A 10,530-nucleotide genomic window follows, 5' to 3' on the forward strand; every position below is an offset into this window, starting at 1 on the left:
CTCTCTTTACTTCTTCAATCCATCTTCACAGGATGTTCTCTATGTGTCCAAATTTCCTCTTTTTATAAGGACACTAGTCACTTTGGATTAGCATCTGCCCTAATTATATCATTTTAATCTAATCTTGACTTCAAGAGCTCTATCTCAAAATACAGTTATATTCTGAGATATTGAAGGTCAAGACTTAACCTTTGAATTTCTGGGAAAAATAGTTCAGCCCATAATAGTTAAAGTACGTGCCATTTCCCTTAAGTTCTTACAATGAAACTCTAGAGATGACTTTCCAATGAGACTTCAGTGAAACTTATGATTGAAATTGAGACAAGAAAGAAAGACAAATGATGTGTTCAGATGCCTTTGATGTCTGATTATGCTGTTTTCAGAGTAATTCTGATAAGATTCAGCTGTTTGATCTTCATTATGTTCAGATTTAAGCATAGAAATAATTTGAAATTACAGCTCTATGTGACTGGGTCAGTATATTCAGGCCATCTTGACAAAGTCCTTAGAAGCTGAGTCCACAGTATCCTTGTCATTCACTGCCTTCTAGTGTTTCATCCTCCAGTAGGACAGTTCTCATATAACCTCATGAGGCCACTGGAAGGAAAGGAAGTAGTACTTCCTCATATTATTCTAAAAGTATCTTCTCCAGTGCTCACTTCGGAACTCAGCATATACAACACAACTTCCCAGGATGACAGAGAGAATGAATGTCCATCTCCTTCATGAAAATCCTCACTTATTCACATGGGTCTTGTTCTTTGGAAGATGTAGTAGGTCCTTCTGAATTATTTTTTACTTAACAGAAATTGTCATTATGAAACATTCTCCTAAATGTATTTCACATTCCATTTCCATCTTTCACAAAAAGTATTTCTGATATTTTGGCTTCTGTGTAGGAATACTTTGTCTGATATCATCCATGGTTAAATGTTCAGTCACATGATTTAACTGCTCTCATTGCTGCAAAATGGTGTCATCTCCAGAGCGGTTTTCTTTTTCTTATACTTTTGAAATATTTTTCCAATATATTATCATTCACATTTTAAACATTCTTCTATTGTATTGTCAGTTTCTTTTTTCTTTGATATTCATGATTTATCCTTTGAGCTTCTTCATTTTAATAGAAACCGTATGTTTACACTTGATCTTAGCCAAAAGGCTGAGAAGAGATGAAATTGTATGTTTAGATGAGTTTGGGATCCGATTTTGTCCTATTTTCTAGAACAACGATGATAAAATTTAGGTGTTTCGCTTGCTTCATCCCATCAATATTATCAAATTAATTTCAGAATATATGTTTAAGTTCCAAGACACTTCCATGATATATGTTTGAAGTTTTGAGAAGACAATGTCTTCAGGGCATTATTTGCTCCCAGCAACTGAGAAAGTGAGCAGAAGGCAAAGGGAAACTGTTCATCTTCTGATTAATAGCAGCATCATTCTGTGGCAGTGTCCTCTGCCCCAAGAACACACATACCTCTAGTTTGAGTGTCCAGTGGACTTAAAGATTCACAGTGCAGTCCTGGAAATACTAGTTCTACGTGTACCTACTTTTCTTCCTTCTTCCGAATGGCTCCTAGGTAGTTGCTTCAAGCAAAATCATTGCTGAGTAAGTTGGCATGTCTTCCTGCTTCTTTCTGTGCCTTCTTTTTCCAAGAGTCTCTGTGATCTCTACGAGGATATATTCCCTTCTCTTCATTCAGCCCACATTTATGCCTGGATCCTAACAATAATAAAGGATCATTGACTATCTTTCAAAGTTTGACCTCTATTTTAGATACTACACTTGATCTTAGCCAAAAGGCTGAGAAGTGATAGACCTCTATTTTAGAGAAACACACATCTACCTATAAATTAGAAGAGATTCCTATTGTCCTTTTTAATATACTTTATTTCAGGCATTGTTTATATTTTTGATTTATACTTTTGGCTACTTCATTAGCTACTGAAGAGGGGACTGTATTCTTATTTTTGTTTTATTCTTTCTAAAATTATTTTGGTGGGTTTCCGTGGAGCAATGTGGATATTAATGATTTCACTCCACCATATTTAAGTAGCTCAACTATGCATTCTTTTACATTATTACCTTAAGAAAAATGTCCACTCAAATATACTGATTACTACCAAAGTGTTTGTCATGTGATGTTTCCCCTACCTCAGCAATTAGAATTTCCAAACTTAATGACTTAATGAATGATAGTACCAGATATGGAAAATCAAGGCCAGCTATATTTAGACGGGAACTAAGAAAAGGTGGTAACTTTTCTGTCACTCTTCCAGGGCAAGACAAAAACTGTGAGCCTCTAGAGAAGAATCTTACTTTATTACTTTTCATAGACCAGTCCTTATACAAGTACGTGGACCAAAATACATTTATTTCAGTGGATGAGTGAAACCCATACATAGATACTTACTGAAATTTCAGCTTGACATTGACTTTAAACAACCTCACAAAGCAAAAGGATAAATATAATGCACCAGAGAATATTATAAATTTCATCCAAATTGCACACACAAAAAAATCACCTTTTGGTCCAAAGGAGTAACTTTATCTCCAAAGTCTAACTTCTGCTAAAGACCATCTGCTTTCCGTGACCAGTAGGGTCGCATCCTCCAGTTAGAGCAAATCAGGTTAACTTGATCTCATTCGTCTTCCCTGTTGCCTCCTAAAGGATGAAAATATCATAACTAAGAGTTTATCATTTTGCTTCTCCCAAAACAAAGAAATATTTTGTTCAAAGATTCAACTTAGTATGTTTCCAATTAGAAGACAGAAACTGCTGTTTTTAGGTGATACTTTTTTAAAAACTTCTATCACCACAAAAGTTAAAGAAATGTTTTACAGCACAAGTATTCATAACAAATAAAAAAAAATAATCCTTGGGGTAAAGTCAAACCATACGATGATGGAAGGAAAACTAAATAAACTGTGTAAGCTGAACATTTTGGAGCTTTTGGAAACTACAGGCTGAATGTGTCTACAGAAATGACCACAGCTTCCAGTCTGAATTCTGAGTGGAAGAAAAAGAAGCAACAACAGGAAGTATGTAGCACAATATCACGTAAGTTAAATATACACAACAGAAGTCCTCATTCTACAATAACACATATGCATCAAAAGACAAAACTCATAAACACTAGAACTGTTTTTAGAAAAGGAAGGGGAATGGGAGTGGAGAATGAGGGTTACATGTAGTAAAACACTGTGGTTAGAGAGGTAGCATGCAGGACTCAATCATGAGATGAAGACTATGATGACTCAGTCTAAACCATATGAGGCGAAAAAACTATATAAATGCTTAGGGCACAGAAAGAATGTGATGGAACTCATATGTTAGGAACTGCAGAGGAAGACTCTACTGTATTAGGTGGAAAACGTGATATGGGGTATTAAGGAGATGATGCAAAGACAGCAGCAGAGGTTATGGCTTGTGGGTGTAGGGGAGAAAGTGAGCTTCCAACTTCTTGGTCACCTATTGTGCTGATATCCACTGGAGGAGCTGAGGGGATCTGCACTGCCTGGAGCGGAACTGCCGTGCTGGATATTAGGAGAAAGCTGTGGAGTACGGGGGCAGAGATACCTGCATGAGGGTCATCCTTCATATGGGAGCAGGTTTAGGCGACTCAGCTTGATTTCTCAGGCTATGAGAGCAGACTGTGGCCTTAACAAAGAGAAGTAAGGGCTCAAGAAGGGGTATTCAGGAACATAGGCCCAGAAAATGAAGTCAAATGAGGGAAGCACTTGTCATGGGAGCCATTTAACAGGGGAGTGATTTCAGAACATTCACATACCAGAGGCAAACAGGAAGGGGAATATTGTCTGAAAATTTTTATTTGACTGATGTGATTTCTATTTACCTTCATAGAGTATTCTTTTTATTTAAATTGATTTATGTAAATTTTTATTTTAAAAATGGCATCTCTATTATGCAACATTTCAAAAGTAAAGCAGAGAGAACAAAACATTGTTCATGATTCAATGAATGATCATTATCATTTCAATGCATTTCTTTCCAGTCTTTTCTCAGACATAAAGTCACTCTGCAACTTTGTTATATATAACTGTGAGTATGCTTGCATGCCATTTTTCTCTTTCCATATACTTATTTAATCATTTTGTCAAATTACTATATACAATATATAATCACCTATGATGCCTCAATAACACTACATTAAGGTAAATATCCAAAACTTACATAACTCTCCTTATCTTTATGCCTTTAAAATATCCATTTTTTCTTATAAAGTAATTAGTACTCTCTATATTTGCCTTTATTTAGTATTCTCCATATTTCACAACTTTTCTTTAGGAAGGAGTTTTAGAAGTGAAATTATACAAGGGTTATACACATTTTAAGGGTTCTACATATCTATTAAAGTTGCCTCTAAGAAAAATCCACGTATAGCATTACTATTAAAGGATGCAAAAACCCGAGTGTATGTTTGAGTAGTTGCTGTAGTGGCACAAAGGTTGACAAACTTAGTTGTGCATAAAAACCATCTGAGTATCTGGCTACACATCCGGTTCCAGAGACAAACATCCTGATCCAATAGGTCTGATATCTGTATCTGTGACAACCCGATTTGACCAACCCAATAATTGCAAAGAATAACTGTTGAAAATACTATTTTGAGGAATTGGCTCACCTTTTGTGTATTTTTTTTCTGTTGATAAATGAGATGTTATAAATCCAGAAATTCTTTATTTTCAGTAAAAATGAAAACTTCATGATTCTTACAAGTCTGTCCTGTGTTATACCTTGGAGATGAACGGTTAATTTTTCTTGGATAAGCCCAAACCAGGCAGCCCTTGATTAAATGCTAATTTCATGAATATAAAGTAGAAATAGTTTTTTCACTGTTACCTACTAGCTAAGCAAAAATGCTAGTGGCATCAAGTTGTCAAAACCCTGATGTTTTTGGTAGAAAATATATGTAAATGGAAAAAGGAAATGGTTCTCTATGCCTTTGGGACTGCACCAATGAACCAGTTCTCTCTAAGGCCTCCTGCCTCCTCCCCAGCCCCATTCAACCCCAGCAAACTGACAGCCTGGTAGTTATGACAAGTCCCTCTCCTGCCCAGCAGTCTTTTCTTTTCCGTTCTATTTCCTAGCTTCTGTTCACTAATGCAGGGGCAGACAGGAGGCACGAGTCAGGCAAATGAGCTCCTTCTTGGTGATTTCAAGTCTGAGATTTTGTAGCAGTGGTCTTCCACTGCATAGCAAAAGACCCCGTGCTTGGGAGCTGTCTATGGTCCTGTTCATGGTGAGAGGGAACAATGCTGGCATCAAGAGACTAAGCAGCAGGATTAGGAAAAGGGGAAGCAGTTCAGAAAACATAAGCCCTTGGTTATGGGATTTTACTAAGTCTCCCTGTTCTCTTGTCCTTTCAGCAGCGATTCTATATGCTGCCCCAACATTCACAAATAAGTTCTCTAATATTCATAGGATAATTTGAGTGGGATTTGTATCACCTGTCAGTCTTCTAATCATTATTCACACCTAAGCACAGGAAAGCTTGCTTCCTGAACTGTGGACCACACCTTTGGTCCTTGTGGGAGGGGAAGCAGGGGTTGCTATTATTGCTAAATCATGTGACACAATAGAAAATTCCAAGGTTTTGAGTCTTGGAGATATATAATTAAATTCTGGTTATACCACCACTTAAATTGTGGACTAGGGTGTGTTGGTAGTCTCTTTTTCCTCTAGATATACAATTGAGATATTGTCAGTTAAGAGCTTAAAAGTTAAAGAGCTTCAGAGAAATTTTACATTAGAAAATTCATCTAATATATATACATATTATATATACATATTATATATATATAATATTATATATATCCATCCATGTGCATATTAGATACTCCTCCATTCTTGTTTGTGGCTCTGGGATCCTTCAAAATAATGACTTAAAATCTGTATTTCTTCTGTTTATTAATTTTTCCATATCTAGCATCTCTGAAACCCAAAGATCTTTGTTTTTCTCTTTCATATCCATGACAAGAATTTACCTCAGTGGGGATGAACTAATCAAGTTTTTTCAAATGTCTTTGGAAATTTTTCACAATAGTCATTTTCCTGTGTGTAATTTTCACAACCAGTCAAGTTCATTTATGGGTGAAAATGAAAATGAAGAATCTCTTGTTTTGTATCATGATTTAATTCTGCATACGACATGCTTTTATCACATCCTTCTAAGATAATTGATGCAAATATTATCATCCCTATAAACAGAAGTAAAAACTTAGACTTCACCATCCTTTAGTTCAAATTGTTTCAGTGGGGCAGACATTGGATTGGGTACTGGGATACATGAAGAGAAACCAGAGCGGAAGATACACAAACTATTCAAAAATATAACCATGGGTGGTGGAGAATCTAGGGACAATAGGGGCCCAGAGTACTGAGAGTTCAACTATAAATTAACAGGAAGACCAGGCATGAAATACATGACTCCATCAGAATCAGAACTAAAGCTAAAGATGAAGAGTGATAGTGTTTTCTGATATTTTCTACTTTTGTTATGTGAGATAGATTAGACCTTGTCCATTCTCATGGTTCGTCTAATATTCTATGCAATAGTGAGTTCTTCATATAATGGTACTAAAGTTTTAAAAGTATAACTGTAGGGTAAAATCTGACTTTCAGAGGTGCTGTCTGAACATCAATTTGCATCATAATATGAATTAGAAAGTCAGCAGCATGTGTTGACTGAAAGCCTGGACTGCAAAGTCATGCTGCTTATCATAAAATTCTGACTATGTCATGCACTGGGACAGTTAACTACTTGTGCCCCAGTTTCTGCAAACGTAACGGAGATCATGATATTATGTGAGCATAAAGAGAATAATGAACTTGCAGGCTTTGGGATAGTTCTTGGCACATAAAAGGCACTGAAGAATTTTTGTCCTAGGAGAAGAGGTGGTTCCAGATGGAAAGGAAGTCTCTAGAGGGCTGGGCACAAAGTGGTCCTGGACTGCTCACCATGCTTACTCTGAGACTTCCTTGGCTCTACTGTTCCAAGGACATGGGAAAATCTCATTTCTAGGTTATTATAAAGTAAAGCAGGAAGAAAACAAGGTGAGAAGGATGTAGCAGTTCCTTCCATGCTTACCATTTACTTTTCCCCAAAACAGACAAGTCCTTACACAAAGCATTTAGTCTTGCTGGTCCTACAAATGGGCACTCCATAGCCTAGCACTGAGGCTCAGGTGTGGTTCTGGAGACTGGATTAAACCCTTATCTCTCAGGATAGTTAACCTAGAAGCTCACCAGAAAGTGTCTGGAAAACCTTCTTAGCCTATCTTTTATTAAATTTGTTTTTTTGAGCCAGATGTAGCCCAAATGGCTTATGTCTGTCATACTAAGAAACAGTCCTATAGTCTTACAAAAATTTCATTGCACATTACTAATGACCCTTAATGATACAAATGACTGTTTTAGTGCTGTCCACATTATTTAACACTTCATAAAGGATAGGAATGTAAACTCTACTGGTGGACCTCTTCCTCATGCACTTGAATGCTTATATTTAAGTACTCGAGACACCATAAATTTGCACAACCCCCAATAGTCAAACCAAGGATGAAGAAAGATTATTGAGAAAGCTTTTTTTTCTGACTCATTTTATCTTTTAAAGGAAAAATTATGTGTAACCTTTACTTTTTAATGTAACTTTTTATGTAAATTCCATTTGTAAATATATTGTTCATTTTTTAAAAGTTGTTTTATTTTGAAGATGTATAGCATTCTTTGTGCTGAAAAACATATCATGGAACATGGATTTTTCAGTCAAAATTATTTCTCTTGAAAAACAAGTGAAAAGATGACTTTTCCTTGATATTCATGGCTTTATCAGGATTATAAACTTGCAGGTTTTCACTTCCTGATAAAATATTTATGAAGGGAAGAGATACTCTTGTCTGTCAAATTATATTCTCTAATTCAGCAAATCCTTTATCTTCTGGAACATGATAAACTCTTTGGCAAATTTGGGCTTGGGCATTTCTCTCAAGATTAGTTCAGATTATGATCTCTGAGGTTTTGCTATTATGCCAATCTCTACAAGGAAATAAATCTGTTCTAACTTCCCCCAAAGTGTTTTGACTTTTTCCAAGCTGTATAACAATAGTTTTATTCAAATTGATGCAAATTTGAAAAGCCCTTGACATTTCCCTAACCAGGCATTTAACAAAAAACTCCAAGTAGCAGGTGTTGGCTTTTCTGCAACCAATCATCAAATGAGCTTCTTACTTTTTCTCTCTTAAGTTTCTGGAAAACTCTGAACTCACTTTACAGTCTGGAGAAACAGGCCATTGATCCAGGAGCACATAAAACCAACTGAGTTTTGCCCTGAAGTGGAGTGTTTGGCAGGTGTTTCTGAGGCGATTTGAGGAGCATCCTAAACAGATTGTCAAGGACACTTGGGAACAAGGGCAACTGTAAATCAAATCCTTCCCTCTCTTTCCCGCTGCTGCCTAACTTCATCTATTAACTGTGAAATAATGACAGCTAAAACTTTTTGACAAGCACCGTGAGTACTTCAAGGGCTTGCCTTTACTGCAAAGCCAGTAAAAGTCCAATCTTGTGTTTAATAAGGTGGGAGGGGACAGAGAGGGTGAAGTTCCACTGAGTTAGGAGTTTATGGAATGCATTACTGGTAAGTTTCACTGTGAGAAGTTTACAGACGTGACTTGATGTCTGATGCCTTGCATCTCCTCGTGTCTTTGGTTTTTGCTTTTGTTTTAGTCTTTGTTTTGTTTGTTTTGTTTTATTCTAGGGTTTGAATATGTGCCCTCCCCCAAATTCATCCATTCTACTAATTGTGTTTGGACACCTGTTACCATCTCTCCATCTCCTTCTCAGGCTTCAGTAATCGCCACTGTGCATCCCAATTGACTGTTTTTTTGTTTTTGAGGGGGTGGTTTGGGTACTAGGGATTGAACTGGGGACCTTGCACTTGTGATGCAGGCAGAGGAATCACTGAGCTAAATCCCTGGTCTGGCAACATGTTTTTTGACACATAGGTAAGTACTAGGAAAAAATAGGTGACTCAGTAGTAAATTCTCATGTCTTTGGAATTCTATTTCCTACTCATGGGGCGCATAGGAACATGCCTGTGTCCCCATAAAACAAACGTTCATGTTTAAAATTAATTTTTCATCTTCATTGTGAAGCCTTCCTGACAGTACACAGAAGTGACTCTTGTTCTCACTGTGTGCATCCCTTTTAATTGCGTGTTTTCTCTCAATTGTTTGTGCTTATGTGTGAGTCTTGCTCTCAGTAGGATGTGAGTTTCTGATGAGCCATGACAGTATCAAGTGCACTTCCTGCTCCTCACATGGACCACGGGTGGGGCGTATCAGATGCTCCAGTCCTGCGCCCATTCACTGCTTTGATTTCCAAATAGTGACAAGATTCCCGTTCATCTAGCAAACAGATCTCCAGCAATTCCAGAACACTCTAAAGGGTAACCCCATCATCTTTTAGCTATTATTGAGCAATTCATGAAAATGTGCTGATTAACAAGCCACCAAAGTGGAAGAGATTGCTATTGTTGAAATCCTTATTAGTGAGCAGATTTTGCAGCCCAGTGGCAAAGAACACATGTGCCTGGAATATCTTGAGGAGGTTGGGAATCTTTGAAAGCATGGATGATGGAATGGTGAACATTAATAATATGCTTGGGGTGCTCGAAATTCATAAGTGCAGGTATGAATTGGCACTGAGCAGAAGCCCTACCATTTAAGATGCTGTCTGTGTGATCCTGAACTCCAAAACTATTCCAAGGGGGAAGCATGTATGGAAAATGCGCTGGGGCTTGAGAGGAGAGAGCTGCCCAAGGTAGCACTGTGCAGCGGAAAGAACACAGCCTGGAAGTGATGCTGACAAGCTCTGTGATCTTGGGCTTGTGTACCAACTGCTCCGCACTCCACTTTCTTTGCTTATGACATGAAGGCATTAGGACAATAGGCTGCTTTCAAATAGTCAATTAAACAATAGCCTCATATGAAATCTAATATATGACATCATTAAAGCTGGTGTTTTTCTAAAGGCAGGGTCTGGAAATTGCTGAATCTGCTTCTGCCTTTCTAATACTGTTCACAAAGGACACTGAAGAACATACAAGGGAAGTAAAGATTCCTGGGGACACAGATGATAGACCAATGGTCTAAAGTCCATGTCCATGCATATCTTATATGCTAGAATTACATGACTCTGATTTAATGTCATATTTCTGTAATAGTATTTGCAATATTAACAACAGCTACACACTTGGACATACATATGTATGCACACAAGTATGGAAACATGCAAACTTCCTCAAAATTTACAAAATTATTCACATTCAATACTGCTTTCAGTTTCAATTCTGTCCTGGGAGAAAGGAAAAACAGGGATCTCTAGTCTCATTTCACAAAAGAAAATGCAACAACAGATTGGTATTCACTAAGAAAGTGGCTACTGAGGATCTTCAGATGTCTTCAAATAGACATTACATCAATGACAGTCTTTGGGAGTTGCATCA

At 37.2% G+C, this 10,530-nt stretch overlaps 1 pseudogene; it reads right to left on the minus strand.

Moving 5' to 3' along the window:
• Positions 1-1,737: 1,737 nt before the first annotated feature.
• Positions 1,738-1,819, minus strand: LOC147825061 (U2 spliceosomal RNA; annotated as a pseudogene).
• Between the last annotated feature and the right edge of the window lie 8,711 nt (positions 1,820-10,530).

The sequence above is a fragment of the Heterocephalus glaber genome, unplaced genomic scaffold (assembly GCF_053883595.1).
Source record: "Heterocephalus glaber isolate CG9 unplaced genomic scaffold, H.glaber_assembly_v1.0 deba00001509, whole genome shotgun sequence".
Taxonomy (NCBI): Eukaryota; Metazoa; Chordata; class Mammalia; order Rodentia; family Bathyergidae; genus Heterocephalus; species Heterocephalus glaber.